Source organism: Mytilus californianus, unplaced genomic scaffold (assembly GCF_021869535.1).
Source record: "Mytilus californianus isolate M0D057914Y unplaced genomic scaffold, xbMytCali1.0.p SCAF_6, whole genome shotgun sequence".
In the NCBI taxonomy this organism is placed as follows: Eukaryota; Metazoa; Mollusca; class Bivalvia; order Mytilida; family Mytilidae; genus Mytilus; species Mytilus californianus.
This window is the reverse complement of record NW_026262712.1, coordinates 104,324,323-104,344,071: the sequence shown is the minus strand read 5'-3', so window position 1 is coordinate 104,344,071 and position 19,749 is coordinate 104,324,323. Positions and strand designations below refer to the sequence as shown.

At 32.2% G+C, this 19,749-nt stretch overlaps 1 long non-coding RNA gene across 3 annotated transcripts in view; it reads left to right on the top strand.

The window, feature by feature from the left end:
- The window catches only part of LOC127706262 (uncharacterized), a 36,461-nt gene extending 21,210 nt beyond the window's left edge, over window positions 1-15,251 (top strand). For all 3 annotated transcript variants that reach the window (XR_007984342.1, XR_007984341.1, XR_007984340.1), the window contains one exon: window positions 13,037-15,251. This is a non-coding gene — a long non-coding RNA (uncharacterized LOC127706262). The remainder of the gene's footprint in view (window positions 1-13,036) is intronic.
- The last annotated feature ends 4,498 nt before the right edge of the window (window positions 15,252-19,749 follow it).

The window sequence follows — 19,749 nt, the reverse complement described above, 5'->3', positions numbered from 1 at the left end:
GAAAATTTAAATATCAGTTTATTACGATCAAAGACATTAGTGATAAAATAAATTCACTTCGAACTAGTCGTAAGACAACTATCCCGCAGTAAATAACGAAACTAATGTGTGTCGTCATTTTTACAGCTCTTGCCAATTTATTGGTACATAAAACATAAACAATATATTCAAACATCGGTTTGATCTATGAGTTGAGAGACCATTTAAAGAATATTCCATTACTGCGACATGTTAAAGGTGGAACGGCTTCAAAGAAATCTGTTATTAATTGTAACAATGTCGAAAGAAATGGTATTTTCAAATACAACACAAATGATCATTGGATAAGTGTAGGCAACTGGAAAGCTTTCAAAGATATCAAATGTTCATTCCAAACAGTCAGGCTATTTGAAAACGCATATTGTTTTAAATGCTAAAATATACCTTTATATTTTTTGCTTGTTCCTGATTAATTTTTATTGTTGGTCATGGTTTTCTCGTATTCAGACGGAGTCTTATAATTTTATTCTTTTCTCTTGGTTAATGTGTATTATTGACTATTATTTTCTCTTGTTTTTCTCATATTTGTCAGACAACTTCAAATTTAATATTTTGTAATTTAAATAATCGAGAGCAAACGAACGCTGTGGTGATTTTATTGTAAATAGTATTGGTTTATTGGCTTTGAATAGATGTGTCAATGCTGAAGTTTTAAATTACGTACAATAGAATAAAGACTCGTTTTTAAGATATTGTGTTAGTGAGTATCAGAAACTGTCAAGATGTCTTCTCATTTTCAAAATAAAGCAAAGAAAAATAATGTTATTCTATGCTTCCCCACCCGTCTGGTCTAAGGGAGGGATAAATTCTACTTTGTAAAAAAACACTCTGATTCTAACAAAAAATTCTCTGAAACTGACAATATCAAGATGCTTGACTTCTTGATTGACAACATATTTGTAACGTTTGGAGGACGTGTTTTTCAACAAACAATCGGCATGCCCATGGGAACCAACTGTGCCCCTCTTCTTGCCGACTTGTTCCTTTATTATTATGAGGCTGACTTCATACACGAACGTCTTAGGAACGCTACATAGATGATGTTCTCTCACTAAATAATTCAAAATTTGGTGACTATGTTGAACGCATCTATCCCGTCGAACTTGAGACAAAGGATACAACAGATACAGTTAAATATGCCTCATATCTTGACTTACACCTAGAAATTGACAATGAGGGTTGGTTGAAAACAAAACTTTATGACAAAAGAGATGATTTCAGCTTCCCAATTGTGAACTTTCCATTTTTATGTAGCAACATTCCAGCAACGCCTGCATATGGAGTATTTATCACCAGTTGATACGGTCGATTGACCGTTACGGAATATCCGTTTCACAAATGATAGCGGATATGTTCCTAATGTCGTAACTACAATCCCATCCCCTTTTCCCGAATGTGACCTACCGAATTAGACTTATTACCGGGTTGGTACTAACATGAGCAACACGACGAGTGCCACATGTGGAGCAGGATCTGCTTACTCTTCCGAAGCACCTGAGATCACCCCCAGGTGGGGTTCGTGTTGCTCAGTCTTTAGTTTTCTATGTTGTGATTTGTGTACTATTGTTTGTCTGTTTGTCTTTTTCATTTTAGTTTTAAAATTGTATCCGATGACCTTCCCGTCAACCAAGATGGCCGCCATGGCTTAAAATAGAACATGGGGGTAAAATGCAGTTTTTGGCTTATATCTCTGAAACTAAAGCTTTTAGAGCAAATCTGACATGAGAAAAATTGTTAATCAGGTCAAGATCTATCTGCCCTGAAATTTTCAGACAACCCGTTGTTTGGTTGCTGTCCCTGAATTGGTAATTTTAAGGAAATTTTGCAGTTTTTGGTTGTTATCTTGAATATTACAATAGATAGAGATAATCTGCAAAATTGTTCAGCAAAGTAAGATCTACAAATAAGTCAACAAGACCAAATTTGTCAATTGACCTCATAAGGAGTTATTGCACTTTGAGGTTAATTTTTCACAATTTTTCGTAATTTTTTTAATCTTTTACAAAAATCTTCTCCTCTGCAACTACTGGGCCAAATTATACCAAACTTGGCCTAAATCATTCTTAGGGTATTTTCTTTACAAAATGTATCCGATGACCCCGCCCATCAACCAAGATGGCCGCCATGGCTAAAATAGAACATGGGGGTAAAATGCAGTTTGGCTTATATCTCTGAAACTAAAGCATTTAGAGCAAATCTGACATTGTGTAAAAATGTTAATCAGGTCAAGATCTATCTGCCCTGAAATTTTCAGACGCATCAGACAACCCGTTCTTGGGTTACTGTCCCTGAATTGGTAATTTTATGGAAATTTTGCAGTTTTTGGTTATTATCCTGAATATTTTGATAGATAGAGATAAACTGTAAACTGCAAAAATGTTTAGCAATGTAAGCTCTACAAATAAATTAAATGATCAAATTGTCAATTGACCCCTTCAGGGGTTATTGCCTTTTAAAGGCAATTTTTTACAATTTTTCGTAAATTTTTGTTATCTTTTACAAAAATCTTCTCCACTTAATCTGCTAGGCCAAATAGAATTAAACTTAGCCACAATTTTCAATAGGGTATCTTGATTTGGAAATGTATCCGATGACCCTGCCATCCAACCAACATTGCCGCCATGGCTAAACATAGAACATTGGGGTTAACTATAGAAGTCCATGGGAAAATGGTAAAAAAATAATTTTCAAATGGTCACAACTTGAAAACTAATTTAAATAATGATAAGGGGTCTTCAGTAACTATTGTAAGACTACAATGGGATGACCTGCTTTTAATTAAACTACTGGGACAAATTAAATCAAACTTGGTCTCAATCATTATTGGGGTGTCTAATAGTATTTATTATGTTTTTAACTTTATTTTACATGATTTCCACAGTAGATACAGGTGAGCGACACAGGCTCTTGAGAGCCTCTAGTTTAGCCATGACGTTGTTAGTTTATTTTCGAGTTATGAGTTTGAATGTCCTTTTGGTATCTTTGGCCCCTCCTTCACCACATAAAAACAAACAAAAAACACTAGCAACTTCAAAATACGGATACAATTTCACCAAAACATTTTCGTGCTACGCCCAGGATATATTGATTATTTTCATTATTTTAGATAAACATGACAGATATTATCAATTTTTGTAATGTCATCTCCGTCGATCAATTCATCTATTTAGAAAAATTTGTTTACTAGTATATCGCAATAATAATTAAACCGCACAACAAATTTAATTGTGTCTTCCTACAAAATGAAAAACAAAATACCTAATAATGTCATGTGCCGATCCGTAGCGCTTTTCTTGATTTATATTTTTATCAGGGACGCTTAAAGCCAGAAATTTGAAAGCTGAAGCTACACATTATGTCTTTCGTTGTCTGACATGTAACATATAATAAGGACTACTAATGTTTAAAGATGCATATTATAGGAGCTGTAGAATTGCATGGCATTGAAAAGCAACCATGAATTTGGTTACAAACAAAACAAAATTAAAAAAAGATTGACAACAATTTTATTAAAAAAAATAGATAAGGATGTTGTTCAATCATGATTTGTTTTAATTACTTACTGTAAAAAGAAAAAAAATCATTTAGAACGTTTCTTCTAATAGACAACATCTTTCTTTTATTTATATTTTTTTCTAGTAAAAACAATGGGTTTTAATTAAGTAACCGTAGTTTAATGTGATTGCAATGTTTCATGCAAATTTATCTTCTTTGCGCCATCCATGTGGTTTGTTGAGATAATTTGTTACCAGTATAATATTTGTCCATCAATAATTGAACTCGACAAATTTCAAGATTAGGCGCTGAATGTTACTTCCTTTGTCAAATCATTAACTTTAAACTTTCGATGACATGATATTGGAAAAACACCACAATTCAATTTTACAACATTTTGAAATCGGTCATAAAATAATCTGATGTCATAAACATTATTTTAGTTTCTCTGTGTCTTATTGTCCAGATAAAATGGACAAATGGCGCCATATTTCGATTGATAAAACCTGAAAGCTATTCTGGACGGAAACAATCTTTTTTGTTTTATTGTTTCTTGACAAGATGCATTTTTATGACAATTACAATTAACCTGATTTATCAATACCTTTATTTTCATCGTGCTACTATAATATACCCCTTTTAATTCTGACTTTCAGTACAATTCTAACGATATATTGTGATGATCATATAATATGTTGTACAGTGCTACAATGTATTGATTACAGAACGAGAGTGGTTTAATTTATTACTTCAATTCTTAGCCAGTTTATTAATTGCAATTCAATTATAAAGCCAAAAGAGAAATATTATAAGGCAATATATTGGTTACTTGAATTCGAAAAAGTATTCAAAAAGTAGTTCTTTCAAATAACATTTTCTAGAAGAGTATAAGATATTAGTCTAACAGAAACCATTAGTAATGCTATGTTTTTTCTTACTCCTATATTTGCTATCAGTTTTAACTTCTTGCATTTAAAGTTTAAACTGCGATACTCTCAAAATGAGATATTGCTATTAAATTTTATATTCGGGAACTAAAATATATTGGCTAGTTATTGGTAGCAATTAAATATTACGTGAAAATACTGCTATCACATATGCCTGTTCGAAAAAAAAAAGAAAGGAGCGAAACATATTCTATAACCGTGCATCCCTTGGAAATCACCTTTTTCCACTAAATATTGTAAGGGACTTGATGAAGTATATAATCAATTGTATATAACATTTGAGGCGAAAGTACCAAATGTTTGGCTATTAATTTTCCATTCTATTAAATGATACTTATGAGACACATTGTAGCAATCTGAGCTTGGATATAGTATGTGAAATTTGTACTGTATATGATTATTATGTCAGCAGTGCCAATGCAAACATAGAAATTCACTTAATGCCGCCTTTATTAGAAATAATAAAATAGAGTACCATAAAATACAAATACTTGATTCTGTTCAGTGTCTATTATAACCACATGGTCGTTCTATTATATGCCTCCATATTTTAAGTCATTAAATTAATTGCTTTCATGTAGCTATGAACAAAAGTGTGCTTTTTTAAATTGATAGTTTTAAGATTTTGTTGTTTTGGATAAAACATAATTTTGCTTTTATCTGCCATATTATTTTCATTGTTATATCAATAAATTGATGTTCTTCATGGCACATTAACGTCGCCGTGAAAATATGTGTAAACCACCAACATTCAAATGTTAAACTGAAAAAAAAAATATTCGTCTAAATTCATGAAGAATTAAAAGTTTGCAAAATAAGCAGGTTTTGATTTTCCGACTTTGAATGTCAAACCACTCCACTCTGCATGTTAAGTAGTAACTACTGCACCAGGCTTGCAGTGAAGATTAAAAAAAATGAAATGTATTGCATAAATTTAACATAATTACGACAATATTAAAAAGTATTATATTTTTTATGTATCCATGAATCTTCTGAGAGTCTTGGTGACCTTACATATTAGATGTCTATTTTCCAACATACACATGATCAAGTTAATGTTATCTCCATCTTATTTTACATTGCTATTTCTAAACAATGAAATAAGAACTCAAACGTGGAAATTTGTAGGTATCACAATAATTATAATGATAGACAAGAGTAAACTACCAAGCCAAGATCTGTTATTACGCGATTCCGTGTCAAAGATGCAACACTCTATGAAGACTCGTGTAACAGTAACGCCCCCATGTTTTTGAATTATTCATGTCTTGCTCTTCAAAGATGCACTTATGCCAATCAATTCTTCCATTACCTTTACAACAAACCTGTATAATCTGATAAGTATTATGATGGAGATAAGAATGTAAAGTCACTAAGTAATTATATACAATGGAATGGTTGTGAAAATTAAAGACTATCTGTAGGTTTCATATCTTATTGACGGATGATGTTGTTTTTTAAATAATTTTTTTTCTCAAGTAAGGTTCTTCAGTATAAGATTGATTACCTCCGTAAAATATTCTGGATGTCTTCGGAATATAAGCAAATATTATAGTATATAGTATTGTCAAACTTGTCAAATACCAAACTTCGGTGTACATAACAGCAATAAGTGTCCTTTTCTAGATTTAGATATTTCAGTTTTACACCATAAACTTTACGACAAAAGGGATGATTTTTTTCCCTATTGTTAATTTTTTTCTTTTTTAGGCGGTGATGTTCCTCTGGCACCGTCTTACGGTCTTTATTTATCCCAGCTCGTTCGCTATGCCAGTGTCTGTAGTGCCGTTTTGGATTTCAATGAGCGTAATATATGTATTACTGGTAAATTATTATGTCAGGGATTTCGTTACTACAAATTGCTTAAAACCTTTACTAAATTCTTCCATAGATACAAAGATTTGGTTTGCAAGTTTGGCTGTACCTGTAAAAAAAACTTATTTCAGACATAATATCACAACCTAAATTTTACATTGATATTGATTACCGAGCCCGGAAATTTATATACGATCTGGGTAAATCCTGTAAATACACTTATTCTAAAAGGTTACCTATTCAACACTGTAACTAGATCTTTGAATATTGTTTTTACTGGTATACATATTGATTTTGTTACCAGTAAATTAAAACCATACTAAACAGTATATTTTAGCATTGCACAATGTCATGTTTTGCTCTGACTGTTAATGACGTCTTTACACTAAATCCATTGGATGTTGGACGTGTACTGATTGGTATATTAGTCTCCGATACATGATTTCTTTTATTAGTTGCTTTGAACTAGCTATCGGTAATTGCGAGTACTCTCAGATCTGTACTAAAGTGTAATTTTTGTTGTAGGGATGTATAAATACCCTGCCACGTCCGGTCTGTTTTTTTAATTTAGTTTTTTTTTTTTTTTGTGTTACTTGTTTTTCTGCTTTGTATCGATCTGATGAGTTAAGCCCTTTTCAACTGATTTTTTTAGTTTGTTCATATGCTGTACTGTTACACCACTGTCCAAGGTTTAGGGGCGCCCGCTAACATGTTTAACCCCGCCACAATCTGTATGTGCCTTTCCCAAGTCAGGAGCCTGTAGTTTAGTGATTGTCGTTGGTTCATGTCTGTCATATTTGTTTTTCGTAAATTGTTTTCTCATACATTAGGCCGTTAGTTTTCACAATTGAATTGATTCATATTTATTATGTCGGGGCCTTTTATAGCCGACTTTACGGTATGGGTTTTTCTCATTGTTGAAGGCAGTATTGCTTACATCCAGTTCATTTGAACTTCGGTAGATAGTTGTCTTATTGGCAATCATACCACATCTCCTTATTTTTATATGTATCACTCCCTATAAATTTACAGGTTTTATTAATATACGCTAAAAGCATTCAGTAACGATATAAATGCAAAGTTGGTGTTTGGTATTGTTTACATAGATCATTGATAATATAATATTATAAAACTTTATGACACTGGAGTCTAGCTATCGTTTGACACAAAAGTATATACATTTGTAGCTAGTGTTAGTTTCTACAATAACAATATACTGTTGTATACTGTACTAAACGAAACATTGACAGTTAATGTGCAGAGTGATTTAATTGTTCGTTATAGTTTCGATGACCTTTTAATTTTTAATTTTTCCTTGTTATTTGATCAGGCTAAAATGGCATATCATTTTCATTTGTTTGACTAGACATTAAACTAATGATACGAATTTGTTCTGTGTACAAAGAACTCTAGAAAACCGTTCGGATCATTGCAATAGCATTAAACCGTCAGCTTTCAGACTTTTATAGACACTGAAATTGACAAATCTTGTTACACGAGTGACTTATACAGTCTAACTAACTGTTATGCAGTGAAAATGATTCCTTTAAAAGCCAATTATATTCTAGTTTATCTTATTCATAATTGAAAACAATTGTTAGAAGTATTTCTTTGTTATATATAAACGCCTTTACTTTTTTAAATTCTTCTCTAAAAGATATATGTAAGAGAGCCTTGTAAATGTGAATAAAAAATTGGGTATACAAAAATGAAACTTTACACAAACAAATTAAGGAGTGGTGTACTACGTCAAGGAGACAGCAACCCAACTATAACCCCACAACAAATAATCAAGTTAACATACGATCTTTATCATACGGTCTTAAACATTAGATATTTGTAGATACAATATGTCAGGCTAATTGCCCCCAAACTATCACAAATATCAGTGTATTATAGCAGATATTGAGATTTTTTTTAAATTAGGCCTTACAGATAGCAATTAAAAAAAAAAATAAGGATGCTTTTGGTTTCTTTTAATGGATAATTTTGATAAAAGATTTATATTTGAGTATGAAATTGACAAACAATCTAATCTGAGATCAGATCAATACTATCTAGAAAAGAATAGCAGTCTTGACCTTTTGACCATAACTTAGAACATGGGTTGGGAAAATAAACTCATCATAGATACCAGGATTGAAGTTTTGTATTTGCGCCACCCGCGCGTTTCGTCTACAAAATGATATCATAGTCTAGGCTCTCATGGAGACAAGGACTGTATAATTCCATCCACAATTTTGATCCCAATTCCTTTTGTGACATTGGGATTATTATGAACTTGATGTTAATAAGTCATTAAATCACTTCGCATAGTGGGAATATTCTAACAACCTTTTTCATACTTTTCAAAAACATTTTTTGTAATGCCCTGTAATTAAAGACAACAAGTATGTTCAACCGTCTATGCTATAAACTGTAGTAAATAACTTGCTTAATTGAGCAGAGGAGATCTTTTTTCCTTCAAAACATAAATAAGCTTACAATTTTTAAACATTTTAATTCAAGTCTGCAGACCTTATAATGATAAAATTAAAAATAGTTGGTACCGTTTATATTATTAACAGAATGAGCTACACATATTCTATTATAGCTATATTTTGAAATTGTCGTTATTCAAGAGATAATAGACATACAAACACGGATTTTGCTGTAGTTGACACTAACCAAAAATTATATAATGATTCGAAAAGCCAATAATATATGCCAGCAACTTTTAATAAAAGACATGTTTAGAACTCAGAAAAAGGAATATTGCATATTTGGAAGTTTAATGAATAGTTTCGTGTTCTATCGTCTGTCAGTTGGATTGTATATTATGGTCTTAGATTGAGACGCCGTTGTTATATCTGTGGTGTCTTGGAATTTGTTTACGTTGCAGGTAACCTTCAGATGAAAAACATATTAATTAATGAAAGTAAATTTATTACTATTTTTTCTATTTTTATGTATTTGTCGCCGATTTGTCATATGTGTAGAATGTATTAAAGGCCTTTAGCAATGAATCAAAGAATTGGCTACATAATTACAAATTACATTGTAATTATAAATCCGATCTGGAAGCGTCATCTGCGTCATTACAGTAGTTTTGAAAGCCCAATAGCGATGGTTTTTTTTTTAAACTCTCTTCACATTAATAAATATTTTTCATAATATGTACAGGTAATCTTATTCCGTTCCGTTCATTGTTTCCAGCTTAATCTCCCACGCACAATTATTGTTTAGAGTTAAACAATAGAATAGTGTTCATATGACCAACTAATGATTATGATATTATGATAAGGTAAAACAATAAAATTAAATTAGAAATGGAAGATATCGCGAGCCCGTTTAGTACATAACTTGTTCTCAATTAGAAGTATCGACAGTGGTGATCAACGTCTGCAGAAAACTAGATGTGTTTGGTGGAGTTTTTATTCCCTGAAGGTATCACCAGCCCAGTAGTCAGCACTCCTGTGTTGACATGAATTATCATTGATATGGTCATAATTATGTTTACAAAACTTTGAATTTTTGAAATACTAATGCTTTTCTACCTCAGAAATAGATTACCTTAGCTGTATTTGGCAAAACTTTTAGGAATTTTTGGTCCTCAATGCTCTTCAACTTCGTACTTTATTTGGCCTTTTAACTTTTTTTTATTCGAGCGTCACTGATGAGTCTTTTGTAGACGAAACGCGCGTCTGTAGCAAATACAAAATTTTCAATCCTGGTATCAATGATAAGTTTATTTAGTATATAAGCCAGTATATACATGTATATGCTTCTAACTTTACTTACAAATTGTTTGCTATCAATAGTTGAATAGTAAAATGTATTTCTTCTCATTAATGGCGCAATTAAGAAAAATAGACATTTCATTGACCTTGTTGGTTTATAACAATAACGATTTATTCTGAATGGTACGTCTGGACTTCGAATAATGAATTTTAAAGAGATATCTTAAATTCGAAAATTTGTAATAACGAATATTAATTAATCTTTCTAGGCTTTGCAGTGCGGCAAAAGACACACAAAACGCCCTTTTGGTCTCGTAAATTAAATCATTTTTTCTATTCCACATGCACATGTAAGATATTTAAACAAAACTTAAATAAAATTTAAAACGTTACACTGTACTCACACGAGGCATGTGCCGTGTGTACAGACATCGGTATCATATTGTATTTTTGTTTCTTAGAAGTGTCACCTAGAACAATTTAATTTTCTCTGGCCATTAAAATGAAATAAAATAAAACAACACAAAAAATGTCATGTGGTTTCCGAGTGCAACAACAAGTGTTTCTGGAATCATGGAACTTACTAACAAAAGTGAGGGTAGCGAGGAAAAAATGTTTATGAGAATATTAACAAGGGTCTATATAGATCTGTATAAGGCAGTGCTGATTATAAAGTCGTCGAACCCCTAGACGAAGTAAGTGTTAATGGATTCAGGAACGGGTTTAAGTATAATTCATCTTTTCTAAAGTTCATCAGATAGCACATATCTTTTCTGATGGAACAAACACAATTATAACATAAACAGATGTATACAAAATTGGAATATATTTCTTTATAATATTTCTTAGACATGACTTTTTGCATTTACAAATGCATGACTTTAAAAATGTATCGAACAAAGAATAATAACGGTGATAAATCGAAATCAAAGCTGTTTCCTTGAAACGTTGATACATATCTACTATCGTAATAGATTGCCGTAAATCTATCTGACGTATTGTCGTTAAGATAACGGAAATGTTGTGTGATCACGTGATACGATTGATAATAGTATTTTCTGTTAAGCGATGTCCTATTGCCTGCCCTGGGAGACACAAAAACAATAAGGAGGATGATTTATTTGAACTAATTCAGCTTAGAGTTTCGAATCCAATTCCAAATCGATAGTAAAATAGATATTTTACTTGCAAAAGCTATTTGTTATTAGTTTAGAACTGAAATAATTTAAAATAAAACAATTAATTTTCACCCTCTGTTTTGTTATATCAGTTATCTTTTATGACAAAAATACCGTAAAGTGTGTATCAAGTGTTAAATAATATATATATATAATATATTAAACTAAAAAATAAAAACTGTATCGATGAGTTTCAAACCAATTTTAAAGTTAAAGAGATTTAATTGTGCATTTAAGAATTTGTTCATGATCTGTTTCTTTCTCTTGACAGTATTGCGAGAGGACTTTTCTGATGTTTTAACTTAGATTAATTATGTTTAGCTATCTTGATAAGCGAGATGCAAAACATACCAAAGGATATTTAAACTCACAAGCCGAAAACAAACTGACCATGCCATGGCAAAAAACGTAAAACGACAAAAAGACAAACAACAGTACATAAAACATTATAAAATAATATATGTTTAAGCAACAAAAAATGATAAAAATGCCAGAATATCATTAAGTAAACAGTATTCACATATGGACTAGTCATTACATTTGTAAGTGTTTTATTAAACCGAAAAACAAATCAAAAAAGGCATTTTTTCATTGTGTTATGTGTGTGTTTTCATATTAACAGTAATCAAAAGCAGGCATCCTAGTGTTTAATTTTCATGGTTTTGATTGCCGGTAACTAAAATTGTATTATTGTACTCCAAGGTATTCACAGACGACGACAAACCCATACCATACATTGGTTATGTTTTAGTTCTATTTTTTATATAGAGTTGTCTCCCTTTTTGAAACATTGTTCCTAATAAGAAATTTATTTTTAATTTGAAAACATACTTAGAAAATGATGACGACAGTGTACTAGTTGCCCTCCAAGAAGGGTGCAAACGGATATAACTTTTAACTCAAAACCTTTCTGCAGGATTGCGTTCAATGTCGTAGCAGCTAGTACTGCAGCAATGTCCTATAGATATATATTTATGTTGAACAATATGCTACGTAGCTAGCCTCTGAAATGACGTGTTATGTAATAGATTTGGATCCCTTAGACATCTTTGTTTTTTTGTTTTTTTCGGGGTTTTTTTTGGCAATCTAGATCTATTTAGCGACTAGGCTAGCTATAAATTCAGTAGTAAACATCTCCATAGCCTTATATTGAACGCAACCCAGTTTTTTAAGTGCTTTACTTAGTATGTGAAAAAGTTCAAGTAACGCGAAGACACAATGGCGTTATTTTTGTCCAATGAAAAAGCTTTTGATAAAAAGATCGGACAAATAATTGCAAAACAATTTACCTGATTAATGGTCTTTGCAATTATTAACTTGCGGTTTAAAGTCTTTGAAACTTTTGACTGGCGTTTAATAGTCTTTTGAAACTATTGACTTCCGGTGTATAGTTTGAAACTATTGACTTCCGGTTCATAGTTAGAAACTATTGACTTGCAAATAGTCTGTGATTAGGGAATGATACGGCACAACTATTTAATTTTTAATTACATAGAAAAACAATTCTGTATAACAAAATCATGCATGATGTCTAACTATCCTTTTATGTAAACTAGATAAAACGCTAGAAATATCTTTACCTTATTTTAGTCATTGATGAAATATCAAATTATTCAGTTCGGTTTTTAATTTTTAGATTTATTTATTTACTTTTATTGGTTTTGTCTTATTAAGTAACTTTTAGAATATAAATTAAAAATGTGAGATATGCGTTAATGAGGCAACAAAACAACGATACAAAGACTTTACTTTTTTGTTGTAGCTATTTTACTGAACAGATATTTACGCAAATGAAAAGACTGTTTTGATTGAGCCTGTTATCAATATTTCATTTCTTTTGTAGGTGTATACGCCGTCCCAATTAGCAATATTAACAGTCAAAAAGATGGGCAATTACGAATGTACGGACTATTAGATGAATATTTTAGGGACAAAGACACAAATAAAGATCACAGTCAGAACAAATACCCATCTCATTTAAGTGAACTGGGAACTCAAAAGAGAGGAAAATATTCTTGGTCAGTGGCTTATGGGAAACGTGACCGTTGGATCGCCTATGGGAAAAGGAATTCTCGTCTTAGTGGAATAGCAATGCCTGCGTTTGAACCATCATTGGACGAATCACATGATTTACCAGTTTATGACAACAATGCAGTTAAAAGACACCAAATGTGGGAGGCTAGATGGGGAAAGAAACGAACAACCGTATCTGCAAATCCAACAACAAAGGCCATGGAAAACTTCGAACAACAACAGTCCTATGAAGGATATTTCACTAAAAATCCAACTTTCAAACGTCAACAGTGGACGAAATCTCCGTGGGGAAAACGATCATATTAAAGAAACAAAATTCAAATAATGATTTATTGTATCAATATGGAAAATAAGTGACACAACTAAAACAAGAAACGCTTTTTCAGTGTAAATATCATTTAACGAGAACATCGAACGATCCTTTAATGAAAGGTTCAGTGTCCCACAGCAAAGTTTGATCGTTTCTTATTGTTTCTTTTGTTTCATTTGTGAACCTTTGACAAATCATTTTTTCTGCTGCCTTTGGAATTCCCAACATCGGCTGATACCCCAGCTTATAAATATACAAGAAATTTTTGTCATAACAGTTCTTCATGGTTAATACAGATACTTTTGTGTTGCAATGATCAATCTGACTTGGAATTTATGGTTTAAACGCTAAACATTGTATCTATATAGAAAAGTAACCTCATTTGACACCTAGCTAAATTCGGGGTGAACCAGATTCGGTGTATTTATTAGTTTTGGGATTGACTAAGTAAATATACGTATAGTCGTGACAATTTTGATAATTTATTTTCAAACATTTACATAGATAATTGAATTATCATCTTGCTGCATGTTGTTTAATATCATGTTAACACAATCCAATTTTAATTCCGTGACATCAAGACTTAGTACGCATATTTCTAATGATTCTCTTCTGTAATAAGCGTACTAATGATAATACCTTGTCGTTTTACTATTGTATGAATGAAAAATAGAGATGTGGGGTAATACATCACTGAGAAAACAACTCAACAACAGAGATTCCCACAGACATCTACAGATCAACATTCATACCATCTTTAACAATAGACAAATTAACATACAATATATACCAAGTTCTAAATTGCACCAATTAAAAAATATATGAATAAATTATACAGATTTATTCCATGAAAGTATAACTTTTAAGACTGTGTGAGTCTTTCTTTAAATGTTATTATTATTATTGTTGTAGCTTTCTATTAGAATGTATATAACATACAGATGGGGGAACCGAGAGTCAATACGTCTGTAAACCGATTGTAAAAGCCTGCATTGGCATGATTATTTTCGAAAACATTTGTATGTTGTATATGTATATAAGTTTCTTTACTCTGTCTCGAATGTCTAAATGTCGATTTCCGTTTTAGTTAATAAAAATAAAATTTGAAGATACCCAGGAGACATTCTAAACTCATAAGTCGAAGAATAACTGACACCGCCCTGCAAAGAAACGACAGAAAAAAAAACAAGTCCACAAAACACTTACATAGGAAATAAGAGACTGGCAACACGAACCCCACCTAAACTGGGGGTGAACTCAGGTATTCCTGTGGCACCCGTCGTGTTGCTGATAATTTTGAATATCCCATGACTTCTGATTTTCCATGTGAGGCAAGGTTTCCGATTTATTTTATAGGACAACGTGATATGTTTACCCTATTCAATTTAAAAGTCACGAATACGGTTGAAAAAACTTAGGAGGCATTTAAGTAAAATATAAGAAAACATTTAGGTCTTGGTCAAAATGAAAGGGTTCCTTTGTGAATATTTGAAACAGCCTTTCTGCAAATGTTTAAAACAAAATATGAGATAAAAGAGTATTATTTCAAAATTGCAATTGTTTTTTTTTTTCGCTAGAGGTTGATAAAATATATTACGTGGCAGAAAGTAAATGCTGAAATTGTATGTAACTGTACTATGTATTTGAAAGAAATGATATGAAAAGGCTTCAATAACGAGTACTACTACCCTATGATAATAAAATTTGAAGATTGTTTGCTACATTTCATTGCCTCATTTATTGATAACTTTATTTAAAGAAGTTTTGGCCTTGATTGAATTACAAGGCGGTACTTGTCTTGTGCACAGATCTGAATGACATACTGGAACTACCGGTCTTCACAGGACACACGTCGATGAAAACATCACGTTATTACAGATATTCCAGGGTTTCTTCTGCATGCATAACTACAAAATTGAACGAGATCTTCGTGTACATCTATATGATAGCCATCACTCACATAGGTTAATACTCTAGCGTAAGTAAAATGGCATATCTCTGTGTAGGTGTGTTCCTTATTTTCAAAGTACCCTTAAACATATAGCTTATTTCTCGACGTTTTTTTTTTTGTTTTTTTTTTTTTGTTCCATGCGCACACTTCTTTTGAATGATTGTACCTTCTGTGAAGCCACAGAGTTTACCGATGTTCAAATCTCGAACATCTTTATAGAATAGACAAACCAAAGTAACAAAATAAAACTTAAACATCCAAAAGAAACGATACTAGGTGCGTCGATAGGGTAAGCGTCTCCTCATGTGCATTTATCGGTCGTTCCACTGTTTATATGGCTCTGCTCAGCTCTTAAATATATTGCATATAACGACTTTGTGACTTCAAATACGTTGACCCAGCCTTAATAACTTGGATTAGGATATATCAACGACCTCATAATGAATGAACCAATGTTGATAGGTTTGACCCAAACTTATCAAGTCATCTTCCAGTTGGCTGGTGAAACAAAGTAAAACGCTTGTTTCTATCATGCAAAATAAGGAAATACAACCCGATAAATCGATTGTCTGGTTGTCTGCATATTTTTTTATAAAAAATCGGCTGCTCGACACAATATAAAGCATTTTACAACTCCTCCGCTGCGCTCACTCTACAAAAAGCTTCATATTGTGACTCACAGCTGATATTTTACAATATCAATATGCAGACAACCTGATAATCGGTACTTATCACCCGCCATCAGCCAAAATATCACAATCGACAAAAGGACACCATCGGTAAAGTACAGATCAGACGACTTTACTTTTATGTAAAGATCTAAAATCGTGAAACACGTCGCTAGTGAGTTGAGATACCGACACATTGTATCCATAAAACAATTCATTATGGTAACTCTAGAATTTTTTCAGTGTCGACTAACCGTTCTTCCTCATAACTGTGTTGGAGTAATTTTTGTGTAAGGAACTTATTTATAATTTCCACTGTTAATGAAGTCCGTATGGATTGAACATACACGAGCGTAACGTATGAACTGAGACATATACACGCCATACGATGGAGCAGAGGGCACGTTATTACTGCGAAATGGGAATTTGACAATTGGAAAATTGAAATCATATTTTCTACTTGAAGTCGTCTATCTGTAATATATCGAAGAACAGATCAGGGAAGAAATAGAAAACCTTTCCGTAGTATACTAAATCTCAAGGTCTCTAGGACATGAGATGTAAGCACTTATTGAAATGTGGGTTATTGAGTGACAGAACATCATAGAAGTATCTGAAAGTGAATTAAAGAACTTTGCATAATGTTTTTTTTTTTTTTCGTTTTGTCTTTCAGAATTATGTTTCATATGAGTACTAAAATAGGAAGGTCAGTAGTGGAGCACATAACTACCCATCGGAATACCGACTGCCTGTTGAAATATTAACTTACCAAATATGTTCTTGATAAAATAACTCAATATGTTTACGTGTATTTTTTGTGGGAATGGTTCTTCTTCATTTAAGATGCCTCATGACCCAAAACAAGGAAGTTGTACCTACGTTTCGCATTTTTGTAGAAAAAAAACTGTTTATTAAGACGATGTTTATTTGAGCATGTGTAATAGTAGTTTAATGCTTTAAAAACAGGTTTTGGTATTAAGGCAAAACTGTGATTGAATATACTTCATCACAGTATATATGCAGGCCATCTTCACTGTAGAAAGAAAACACTCGTTATTCATTTAATAGAAATTAACTGTCATTCCATTGCCTTTTGAAATAAGGTCTATAAGAGAGAAAAATAAAATTGTCACCAGTTTCCTGGTTTTAGTTTAATTGAGTTCAGGGATATTTCAGTGAAACAAAACAAGCTGTAAAACCATTAATATATGACCGTCTCTTGTTAATTAAATATATAAGAATAATGGTGACAATGAAAGTATGGCTTAGTAGTGAATCATATGGGAAAAAAATGTTATTTGAGTTTTCTTCGCATGATATTACGTCATCTCAACAGTAAAGAAATTAATCATCTTGGTCACGTGCATCAAAACAGCATTTCCACATCTATCTTCAATAGAAACGTTTCCGAGACTACAATATTTCATAATAAACACGTGAAGTCGAAATAGTCAAAATAACAAATATTAAAGTCAGACTCACCTAGAAATCAGAGCTAGCCATAAAAAATGAAAACACGTTATATAAATTCCATGCGTCCGAAGCGCTTTTCTGGATTTACCTTCATCAGGAACGCTCAAAGCCAAATATTTGAAAGCCAAGGATTTATAAGAACCGAAACAATTGAAGAGGTATATGACATAAGAGATGATCCTGTCTTTTCACACAATTTCTTAAATGCAGAGATATTAAAAAAGAGACGGAAGATACCAATGGAACATTCAAAAGTAATAAGACGAGAGAAACGGGTAACGCAATGGGAAAAAATGAAAGACCACGAAAAGACAAACAAGTCTTCAAAACACTACATAAAAACCTTAAGAATGAGCAACACGAACCCCACAAATAATATGGACTGCTTCGGAACAGAAAGCAGATCCTACTACACTAGTGGCACCAGTCATCTTACTCATGGTAAGTACAAATTCGAAAATGAGTCTCATTCGGTGATGTCTTAATTGAGAAAAAACGGGATTGTGATCACAATGATTGGAACATGCATGTGGTCATCTGTGACAGATATTCCATAACGATCAACCATTTTGCGGTGGTGTCCGTAGACTTTTCGAGGGAATTACTTCAACTTCACAACTTGGAATCCTTGGTTCAATAGCTTCCTTGTAAGCAGCACACCTTTACTAGGAATTCGTGATAGGAATCGCATACTCTGAAATATCGCTTAAACAGGGAGATATATACTCCATATGCAAGCGCCCCTGATATGTTGGTACATTGAAGCGGAATGTTTACAATCGGAAATATGAAATCAACTCTTTTTTTGTAAACATTTGTTCTCAATCGACCCTAATTGCCTGTTTTTTTTTTGTTTTTTTTTTATCTTTCATCAGCGGAAATTTGACTTGAATTACTCGGTAATCTCATGTTATATGTAATATTAAACTTTAATTAGTCGAATAATGCCTTTCCTCGTCAACTTAGTTTAGGATTTATAACAGTGCATTATGCACTTAGATGATCAGAAGTGATCTTTCTCTCAATTTAAAAAAAAAGGCTTCGACAAAATGTCAATCTAAAACAAACAACATATAATAAAAATTAAAAAAATCATATGTTACAGTAGTTTACCAATGTTCAATTTTTTTATTCCATTTATTAAATACAAATCAACATAAGAAAAACATGACGGAATTGCATAAATTCGGGTTTGTCGACATGTTAACTGTCTTCTGCTATGAATGCATAATTCGCCATGCAAATCAACATTTAGTCAAAATATCGCAAACGGGAATAGAACACAACCGATTAATTAACAGTTCAGACACCTATTCTAATATATGAAGATCAGAGATCGCGGAAACATGTCATAACGGTTAACCAAGATGTGAAGGTCGTAAAACTTACAAAAATGTAAGATTTCAGTAATTCTTTATCGTAAACTTGCTGTTTTTTGTCATGAGCACATAAATTTTAATGAAGTACGTATGATGTCATAACGAACGCGCGTAATGTTTCAGTTGGGATATGTAGACGCCATATGATGGGACAGAGGGTATGCTATTACTTAGAAATGGATGTTGGCAAATGTTGTACTGAAATCGTTACGTTTGTCATAAATCCTTGTTTGAAGTCGTCTGTCTTTGACAATATCAAGAAAAAGATACAGATAAGAAGCGGGCATTCTAGTCTCGGTAGTAACGTTAGAGTCTAACAAGTTCACTTGAATATAGTAGATGAAGTACTCACTGACATGTCGGTTATTAATTGACATCATGGACATCATCAATTTATTTAAAAATAAAGTTGAAGAAATCGACAAGATGATGGTTGTTTGTTTTTTTTTTTTTTTTGTCTCTGCGAAGGTTCCGTATGCATTTGTTCAAAAACAAGTTACACGGAAGGGGTGCATAATTGAAATTCCGACTTGTTGAAACATCAACCAATTGACCAAAACCAGAATTGTGTGTAATGAATAAGCCTTTGGTGTATTTGTTGATGGAACGAGCGTGGTTCGTCACAAAGTAAGATTGTTCGTGACCATAAACAGGAAATTTGTATATACAGTTCTAAAAACTTTTTGATACGCACGATTTAATGAGAAAGTGAAGACGATTCCATTGAGCATGGGTAAAAAG